Raw genomic sequence first — 11195 nt, forward strand, 5'->3', positions numbered from 1 at the left:
AATGGAAATGGGAATGCGGAGTTGGGAGAGGGAAGGGGGGGTATAGAGACAAGTCACCATAGAAGAACAATGAGCCATTGCCATTCAAGTCTTAAATACTACCCTGACATCTCGTTTCTTATGTTTGTTTGATACAATGACTAAAAGCAGGTGCGGTGGGATGAAAGCATTTTTACATCACAGATAGAAAGTGATGAGCAGTCAACTGGGGCGTTCCATTGAGGAAGTCACACATGTCATCATCATGGTGAAGTGGAGGAGAGGAGGAGGGACAGGTCGGATGACTCATGATGGGACAGACAAAATGGAGGGGGAGGGCAACGAAATTGCGTGTGTGTGTGGGGGGGGGTGAATGTGTGTGCACATACATGTGTACAGCACATGAAAAGGTGTGCACCGACATGAATAATGTGTGCGTCCATGTATGTTTTCTGGAGAGGAAAGGATGGAGGAAAAGAGACGTGGCATTAAATCACATATAAGAGCAAGCAGAGAAAGAATAGGCGCAGGTATAGAACAAGTTATAAAACCGCTGTTCTCTATCGCTCTCGCCTCTCCTCGTTCACTTCTCTTCTTCCTAGTTATGTGACAAATAATACACATTCGTGCACAGCAACATGCACACACACAGGCGGGTGTGCAACACAGACACACACATACGCCAGATGTCAACTCAATATTAATTCAGTTAAATTATAATTGTTCAGGCAGAACTACAGGCTGACACAATGAAATTACACATAACTGTGAGTTATTGATTTTGTGTTATGTGCAGAGGGTGTGAAATAAATTGAAAGTATTACTACAGCAAAGAGCAAAGTGTGAAATGCAGACAAGAACATAATGTATACACCTAAATCGCCCCTCTTACATGACTAGCAATTACAGAAACCCATAGAAAAGAAGGAAAATTCAATCAGGCGGAGTTGAGACGCATATCCAGTTGTGGAGCAAGGTTAATTAGTGTACTTGGCTTAAACCAGCCATGCAGGATGTTGAAGGATAATGTTTGTTTAGATACACGCCACAGTGTCCGCAGATAATGTCTTCATTAACTATTGATACAGTCACACACACCCGCCTCCTGATAGTTCCTGCACCATGCACACTCGTATCTCCCCAAACCTACACTGCATTCTCCACATCTTTCACACCAAGCCGCCCCCCTCCCCCCCTTCCTCTCATTCTGCCTCTTTTCCCTTTCCGAGGCATCTGAGACAATCCATAGATCTCTTCCTTTTTCCTGCTCGTGCTCCTCCATCTCTCTCTCTCTCTTCTCCCCATCCATACGTAGAGTACCATTTTATTTTCCTTTCCCTCTTTCACTTGAACATAAGCACAAGGTACATATTGCCCCCTGCCCCCCCCCAACCCACACACACACTCCACGCACACACACACACACACACACACACACACATACTCCTGAATTATCTTTCCCGGAAATTGCATTTTCAGCACAGCCAGGGCCCCATTATGAAGAGGGAGCGACATGCTGTAACCTTTTTAAAAAGCCATTAGCGATGCACATGCCCCTCCCCGTTCCCTCCCTTCACGGCAACACCCCATCACCGCCACCCCCACAAGCACCACCCCATCCCCCTTTCCTCTCCTCTTCTCTATCCTCTCACCCCTCCACACACCCCTGTTGCCCCCACCACCACACCCTCTACCCCCTCCCTGACCCCTCCCCACCCTTACAGCAGTTGTAATGCTATTAGGCCCTTCCTACAGCTATTACGCGGCTCTCCCCCGGCCAGACTCCCTGCTCCCCGGCTGAACACGAAGCAGATGTGGAGGGAGCAGCACAGGGCGAGGGGGTGCAGTGATAAGTGTACTGAGGGTCAGGTGTGTGTATGTAGGTTTTTTGGGGGGGGTGGGAGGTGGAAGAAAGAGATGAATGCAGGAGAAACGATAGGTGTGTGCGAGAAAGAAAGAGAGAGGTGGAGGGGTGATGAGTGGGTGGAGTACGAAAGAGAAAAAGAGGGTGGGGGGTAGAAAGAGAGCGAGAGAGAAGAATGAGCGAGAGAACACGACTCCCTGGCAATCGATAAAGGTAAACAATGAACTGTCTATCTCTCCATCCATCCCCCAGCACTACTCCCTCTCTCTCTCTCTCCCTTTCTCGGTCTTTCTCTCAAGCTCTCCCTCCGCTGTTATCTAAACACAAACAGCGACTGTAACACCAGAGCCCCGTATCAGACACAACGCGAAGGCTCCTGAATGCATCAACACATGCACAGATGTGAACACACTCGTACACATGCACACAAACACACACTCGCATTCACGCACTCAGGCACACACCTGCTGCAGCTCAATACACAGTAGCGAGCCCATGTAGGGAGCACTATTGTTGTTGCACCACCATGGACTGTTGTAGCAGAGGACCACACTGGCTGCATTATTATCCAATTTGAATGCAGAGAGAATCCAGGGAGGGCAGTGAGGAGAAGACTGGAGAGTGAAGAGAGGGATATGTTTAGAGAGAAAGAGTGTGAGAGAGGGTAAGGGGGGGGGGCGGCGGAGAGCATTGAAACAAGCCAGGCATACAGACAGACAGATACGAAATCCAATTGTATGGGCTAGTTCCTGGAAGCGGAAGGCAAAAGATGGAGAGAACGTGAAAGAGAAAATGGGATAAGGTGTGGGAGAGAGAGAGCATAAGGGAGAATGAGAGAGAGAAAGGGTGGAGAAGAGTTGAAACTGAGAACCAAGAAAGAGGAGATGATGAGGAAAAGATTTTTTTTCCCTCCCCTGTAGAGTCAACGGCTGAGCCTGCGAGCTCTAATGCAGTGGCTGTAGCTTAATTGTACCCTACAAGCCTTCCATCCTGCACAGGACACAATATGGCTCAGCCCGGCTCAACCTACTGACTGACTGTCAATGTGATGGAGGTGCTGCTCTGTACCGAGGCAGCAGCGGGAAACCCAGAGGACACAAATCCATAAAAAAACAACCCGCTGTATACTTTATGATTCTACCACCTTCATAAAATCACAGTATTACACAGAGGGACGTTCATTAAAGTAATTATTAGTGGGATGACGGTGCACTGCTGTACACGGGCCGTCCTATTAGATGACTGCAGCGAATGCATAATTAACCAAATTGATAATATCCGTAAGTCTATATTCATGCAGTTGATGCTGTCCTAATGGTTGGGAACGTATTGATCAAAACAACATGAAATGTTGAAATCGGTTATAATGAAGGCTATGGCTGGCAGTAATGTGCGTTGTCCTCCCCCATATAACTCCCCTGTGTCTGGTGGATGGTAACAGGGCTTAATTCACTCCACGGTATGTCAGCAACACCCCCCCCCCTCTCAGTGGTATCTCTGTCTTCATCTATCTGTCTGTCTGTCTATCTATCTGTCTGTCTATTCACCTCCTTCTCTCTCCTTCATCTCTCTCTCCTCATTTTCTCCATCGCTCAAGCTTCCACCCCGCCCCACCAAATCTGCACTCCTCTTTCTCTCACACTCATCTCTCTCTCTCTCGCTTTCTCTCTCTCTCTCTCTCCACCCGCCGTCCTTTCTTTTTCTTTATCCCCCATCCGTTTTTCCTCTCACTCCCCTCCGAGCCCACTCTCCATCTCTCATTCTTGATCCACCCTTCCTCTCTCACTCTCGCTCCCCTCCCTCAGTCCCTCTCTCCTTCTCTCTTGGCACTGACACCAAACCCCACACCAGACGCCCTGCTGATCAATACCATGACATCATCAGGGCTGGACATCATCAGTGGTTGTGGGCGAGGCGCTGACCTGAGGAACACACACACGCACACACATATACATACACACACTCGCACACGCACGCGCACACACACATAGTATGACCTGAGGGATTGAGCCATGCTGAGCTGCCCCCTCCCACCCAACCACCCACACACAAACACACATACGCACACACATAGGCTCCATCTCATTCCACCTCGGCCTCTCTGCCACTGCCGCTATTGCTACTGCCGCTAATGTTGTAGTAAATCTGACTGATGACAGGTCCGGGACCTTTGACAGACTCACACACACGCACATGCACACACATAAACATATGCACACGTGCACACACATACACATAAAATGGGGGGTAATGGACAATGAGGACAGGTCCCTCGAGTGAGCTGATGGGAGAAGGCGGTTTGGCATATGTTGGTTTGTAAAGCGCATCAAGACAGCGTATTTTGGTTTGTAAATCAGCACTACGGTTGTCGTTGCATGCAACACACAATATTTACATTTTACGTATCGTTTTTGCTTTGTTTCATTGGATATTTTTTTTACCACTTATGAGAAATGACAACTGACTGCATCATAATCCCAACTCTCTATGTACTCCGTGTGTTGTCTGAGTTTTTTTTTTTTTTAATGGCGATGACGACGGCCGGGGGACAGACAATTTGTCACAAAGACCGTCCTCATCCCGTCTGTCTGGCATCAAAGCCTGACTCATCCTTACGCACGGCCATTAACCGCCTGACAGACGGATGGAATGGCTGACTGACTGACCGGGTTGTGTTTTGAAAGGGAGCTGACATTATGCAGTATTGCATTTCCTATTGCTCAAACCGCCGGCCGCTTTCAAGCCAACAGGGAAGCTCCCGTCTAAAGCCGGACAGCCAGGATCAGTGGGGGGGTGTCAACATCCATAAAGCTGAAAACACCCACCAGTCTGCTCAAGACAGCCCCAAATAGAAGAATCAGTCAATGTTTATGGTTGCAGTCTCGGCAGTGTATTTTAGCCTTCAGACATACAGACGTACACAGATTAAAAAAAAAATAGATGGAGGGCAGAGATGGGGGGAAAGCGGAACCGATTTCTTTTCTTTTTTTTTTCTTTTCTTTTTTTTTTGTGTGCAAATATTATTGAGAAACTACCTTCTGTGTATGTGCTGGATGTGTTGCTTGTGATTTGCTTGCCATTTTCCCGATGAAAGAGACTTCCAAGTAAGGGCAATTCCTCACAACTATTCGACACTGAATGTTGCAATGAAAGAAAATCATTGGAAAAAAATTTTTTATTCCCCTTCCTGGAGTAAAACTTTTATTTCCATTTCTTTAGATGGTTCCAAGATGTGATCGATTAAAGCCGAACCGAGGCACACGCAGGGCTGACGTTGGACTGAGGGTTTTCCATTATTTAAAACAGCAACCTCACAACGACGTGGAAAACACGGAGAACACTTGTTCTGCTAATTGTATTCAAATATGTTTTCTTCCTTTGTCGACGGCGCACTAATCCGGTTTGTGTTACAAGTTAGTTTGTGACGCAAACCAATTATCCAAAAATGGGTTTATTGTCCTCGCTGGAATGCTTGTTTTGAATCAAAGCAGTTCAAGGGTTTGTAGGTTTCGTTTGGTGCCGGCTCGCCCCCTCAATACGACCGGACGCCAACTTTCACTGTTTGCGTTCATAATATTTAGCGAGCACAGGGTTGGTAAAACTCGAGCGTTGACCGAAAAACAGTAAGACAAAACAACAGACCGTCCCTTCCCTGCTATACATCAACTTAAGTAGTGTCCAGCTTGACGGGGGGGGGGGCATCACAATATCGACAAGTTGAATTTGACTGAATTTGGAAAACAGATTGCAAGTAATTTGCGAGGAGCAGCAGCAGCGCCACCGTCCTCAATCATTAATCATCTGGATATATTACTCTCTTGCCAAACATTTTTCAGAAGATCAATTTTAAAAGCTAAACTGCCACTGACACGTAGCTACACTGCAAAAAAAAATTACAAGCTTAATGAGAAATTTTTATCTTGGGTAACACTTTACATTAAGTGCATGTAATAAGTGTTGGTTATTAGGTAATAAGGCCCTTATAAGCCCTTATCAAATGTGTATTGGAGATACTTGATTGATCCCCATGGGGAAATTCTTTCTCTGCATTTAACCCATCCTAGCTGTGTAGCTAGGAGCAGTGGGCAGCTGCCGTGCAGCGCCCGGGGACCAACTCCAGTTTGTCTTGCCATGCCTTGCTCAGGGGCACAGACAGAGGAGTATAGAGGAGTATTAACCCTAATATGCATGTCTCTCTTTCTTTCTTTTTTTTTTGATGGTGGGGGAAACCGGAGCACCCAGAGAAACCCCACCGCAGACACGGGGAGAACATGCAAACTCACGCAGAGGACGACCTGGGATGACCCCCAAGGTGGGACAACCCCGGGGTTTGAACCCAGGGCCTTCTTGCTGTGAGGCGACAGCACTAACCACTGCGCCACCGTGCCGCCATTAACATTATTATGTGTTAATAAGACTACAGTAAGCATTAGTTAATAAGTAATAAGGCTCTTATAAGTCATAATTTTTGCATTTTGTGGACTATCAAAATTCTTTAATAACTTTTCATCATGAGGGTCATGCAAAGTTCTATGCAGGTTGGACTTACAACCTAAGACAAGTGTGAAAAAGTAAGTTTTGCATAATTTGTGAGCGCCACCTACTGGCCGAAGACCCGTTTATGATGCTGTTATTAACAATTATATAGTCAACAATTATACAATAACAATTATGTAATTATAACAATTATATAACTATTAACACATAACATTAATAAGCATTTGATAAGGACTTATAAGGGCCTTATTACCTATAAACTAACACTTTTTACATACACTTAATGTAAAGCATTACCTTAAGTCACATGCTTTTTTCAAGCTACCCCACTGGCTGATATTATTGCTTGTTTCAAGATAGTGCACTTGTTTCACAGTAATAGGACTCGTTTCAAGCAATTTACTCTGGAAAAAAAGAAGATTATCTTAAATCAGGTTTCATGTTTTAACATGCAGTTTCTATTTAGTGATAAGTCCTTATAACAAGTCTTAAAATCGGGACACAAGTAGCTACACTTTCTTGAAATAAGAATTATTATCCCTCTGTGTATTTACTGAGCGTGCACTGAAACTCGCCGAGCTATATATATATATATGTGAAGGATGTCGGAGCCTCTGGTCAAAGCTACTGTATTTCTTTATTGCTTTATGTAGCGTGGTGCCATTTCAGCCTGTCACCCACAACCTGCTGCTGGACCAGATGAGACCCGGCAGCGGGGGAGGGAGGAGGAGGGGGTAGCAGTAGGGGGTATCACACCTCTCCCCCGGCTGAACAGCACAGACGCTCCCTGTGTCCTTTACATGTACAGTTGTGTGTAAATGTACGTGCCTCTCCCTTTAATCTCCCTTGTCACTTCTGCCCCGAGGTGGACTTTGAGGAAAGGCGGATTTCTATTCCTTGTTCGTGTCTCCTGCACAGCCCAGTGTCACGGATAAAACATTTTTGGAACAACTTGTTTGGCAGAAATTTTCCCAAAGTAGCTACGATGAGCATAGTTGAGGACATCCACAGAGATCAACTTTTAACCCTGGTTTATACTCAGCGTTGGGTTACATAGCTTAACCCTTTCAAACCTTGGATCTAAATTGAACCATCTCTAATCTAATGAAAAGAGTGCACTCAGTAGAGTGCAGTTCCCCGCCAGGCGTATCTCCCCTTCTCCGATGCTCAGACTTGGGCAAAAAACCAGCTGAGGAGTTCAGTTCAGTTCAATTCAGTACTTTATTGTCCCACTGGGGGAAATTCGGCTTGCAGCAGAGCACAGGTAAACAATGACAATACACCCATAACAGTACAGCAATAAAATCTATTAAAAGATAGGTTTTGTATAGGATAGTACACACATAACAGTACAAACAATCAAATCTGTAAAAATATGGATTTTGTGTAGAATCAGATAAGATGAAGGGCTATGGTGCTAAGTGAGTAAAAAGTGCATAGATGCAAAGTAACAGTGACCTTTTGTGCAAGTTAAACGTGTGTGGTGCACTAGGGACAAAGGAAAATTGAAATCTATTGCGCTTTGCCCCGGGAGCCCTGTGATCTTGTTTTTGTCCATCAATTTTGATGAAAACCACTTTATTCATCCAGGGTTTTTTGGGGGGATGGGACTACCTAGGAGTACGCAGATGACTGATGAGGCCGATCTGAGCATGGAAGGTACACGGGCACTTAGGACAAGGGATGAGGGGGACTGTTTGAGGGTTGCTGGCTCTTGCTTTCCTGGCTTGCCTCCTTTGCTCTACTGCAAGAGTCCTGTTTGTCTCACAAACATTGGTGCCTTTATGAACAAAGGAGCACCATCTAGCTCAATCCATGGCAGTCTGCTCCCAGGAGTCAGAGTTGATGTCAAACGCTTTCAGCAATGCCTTCAGGGTGTCTTTAAAGCGTTTTTTTCTTTCCTCCCTGGGATCTCTTGCCATGCTGTAGCTTGCCGTAGAAGAGTCTTGTTGGCAGCCGATGGTCTGGCGTGCGAGCTACATGTTCTGCCCAGGGCAGCTGTGCCCACATCAAGATGGTGTGGATGCTGGGAAGGTCTGCTCGAGCGAGCACCTCGATGTCTGAGCTCTGTACCTCTGACCTGAAGGGAAAAGATCAAATGCCGGAAAAAGAAGGGTGGTCTGGGCTCCCTAAAATTGACCCTGCCTTCCTTAAGACCTGGCAATAAAAGGTGTCTTGATAGGGAGGATTGCTGCTTGCCAATGATCTTGCAAGGCCACCGTGTTACCTAGTCTTTTTTTTTTCTTGTTTTGTACATTCAGGTTGCCATACCAAGATCCCAGTGAAAAGGTTAAAACTGACTCAATAAAAGAGCTATAAAATAGCACCATTAATTTACAGTCAACGTCAAAGACATTAAACCTCCATAGGAAATACAGTCTTTGCTGGCCTTTCTTACAGATTGCCGCAGTGTTCAGATCAAGTTTAGTTTCCTGTCTATGATTGTGCCAAGAGACTTGTAACTCTCAACTATATCTACTCCCTAGCCTTTGACAACGGTCTGGGAAGGCTAGTGAGCACTCAATTGGGGTATAAAACAGGTTTTTCAAAGGTTTTGAATCACTGCAGCCATTAGAGGCCCTTGATCATACAGTCGTACCTGTGCACAAAAGTTATTGGGCTGACAGGCCCAGTAGTATGCGAGACTAGCAGCAGTTAGGTACATGCACACAAACAGAAAAAATGTGTTTTTCCTGCCATTATAAGACTTTTGCGCAGCGCCCAAGTCGATTGAACGGGAAATATGAGGGGGGAATTTTTTTAATATGAAGCGCTCAAGCCAAAAAACCTACCTTATAAAAATGTTTTGCCTGTCAGCCTGTGGATGCACAGCCTCCTAGACGGACCCTCGTACAAATGTGATCAAGTCTAATGTGAACTTGCACTTTCCAAAAAGAAAAGGTTTGCGATGCGACAGTTTTGGTCTGACCCTAACAGCGTCTTTATTTTCATAATATGTTAAAGTTGGGTAAACCGTTTACACTCGTGCATGCGTGACTCACATCTACGGTTGACTCAGATCGGGCAGCGACAGAGGGCAGCGTCGGTCGAGTGAGCTGGAGAGTGAATGAAGAGAGGGAGCGAGAACAAACATTTTTCAGAGGTTTTGAATCACTGCAGCTACGTGAGGCTCTTGATCATGCGGTTATAGCTGCACAAAAAATATTAGGCTGTCAGGCCAAGTACTATGTGAGATTACTGTGGACAGACACACACACAAGCAGATGATCTGAGCAGATGTCCTCAACATGTCCTCATTCATCAATACGTTGAAACACAATGCATGCATTGGACGGAACGTGATTTGATACGTTTACATAGTCTCGCAAGTTCAAACATATATGTACTAAGTATATATACTTATGTACGTTTTTACCATATTGTGAATGTAGCAGCATGTTTGCATGTTCACTCTGTGCCATTATCGATTCATAATTCATAATACTACTAAAGAATGTCGTCGCTGGCATAAAGTTTGTCTCGTCATCATTAACTAGGTGATGGAGCAGACATCCAACAGCAAGTGAACATGGGGCTGCATGGCTCAGGAGGCAGAGCGGGTCATCTAGTAATCGGAAGGTCGCTGGCTTGATCCCCGGCTCCTCCGGAGAGCGTGTCAAAGTGTCCTTGAGCAAGACACCGATCCCCCTAACTGCTCCTGATGAGCAGGTTGGCGCCTTTCATGGCATCCTCCGCCATCGGTGTATGAATGTGTGTGAATGGGTGAATGTGAGGCGTCTACTTTGGTCGGTAGGCTAGAAGACCGCTCTATAAACGCAGTCCGTTTTAACACAGCTATGGTGACCTAACTACATGTGTATTCTCGTGAACTGCAAACGAGTTTTGTCCGTCAGACTGGGTTGCTCCTGTACAAGCTTGCTTTTTTTTTTCCCCCTGCACGCTTCCTCTCCCACCTGCTGTCCCTTGTTCTTGTTGTCAGGAGGGAAACGGTGCAGGGCCTGTTCACCCTGTTCTTCGCTCTGGATCCCAACGTTCAACATTCAGTGTGTGTGGCGCAACAGTGAGTGAAGTAAGCCCATTGAGTGCTGGGGTTGCTCCTCCCTGCATGAATGTGTGTGTTTGGGAGTAAAGTGAGCCTGACTTTGGGCACCCCTACCCCTATCCTAGCCCGCCCGCCTCCCCCCCATGGCAGGTGGCTCCGCTGGCAGCAAGGCAGAGAGAGAGTGAGAGAGAGAGTAGGGGCTTTGATTCCTAAGGCAGCGGGCTCAGTGCATATTCAAACTAAGGCCTTTTGTTTGTGTTGCTGCGCGGCCCGAGTCAGACGGACATGCAGAGAATACAAATCAGACCTTTGACAGGAGCAGTTAACCTACAGCTAAATATAGCCACCCTGGGTCTGAGAGAACGAGAGAGAGAGGTGGTGGGTGCACAGGGGAGTGAGAAAGAGGGATGGATGGGGCACGGGAGAGAGCAAGAGATGGGAGCACAGTCCAGCGGAGTGGGGGGTGGAGGGGGGTGTCACATAAGGAGTGAGTCAAGGTAGAGCCCGATAAATTAAACACCTAGAGAAGAAGAGAGGTGGAACAAGAAACCTCTTCTATTGCGACTCTATTGTCTCTGTCTCTCTCTCTCTCTCTCTTTGCAGGACACTGTGTACTTTCTGTTTCCCCCCCCCCCATTCTTTGATTTTATGATTCTGTTTCTCTGAACTAGAACATGGCGGGAATAAAGGGAGCAGAAAAGTGTACAGAGAAATGACTGATGTGCAAGGCATTGATGTATGCAAGCCCCGTGTGTGTGTGTGCACGCGTGTGTGTATCTTTATAAATGTGCGTGTCGGGAGGAGGGAGTAGGTCAAAAGAGAGAATACAGAAAAAACAGAATGTATGGCGGC

Source organism: Lampris incognitus, chromosome 10 (genome assembly GCF_029633865.1).
Source record: "Lampris incognitus isolate fLamInc1 chromosome 10, fLamInc1.hap2, whole genome shotgun sequence".
Lineage (NCBI taxonomy): Eukaryota > Metazoa > Chordata > Actinopteri > Lampriformes > Lampridae > Lampris > Lampris incognitus.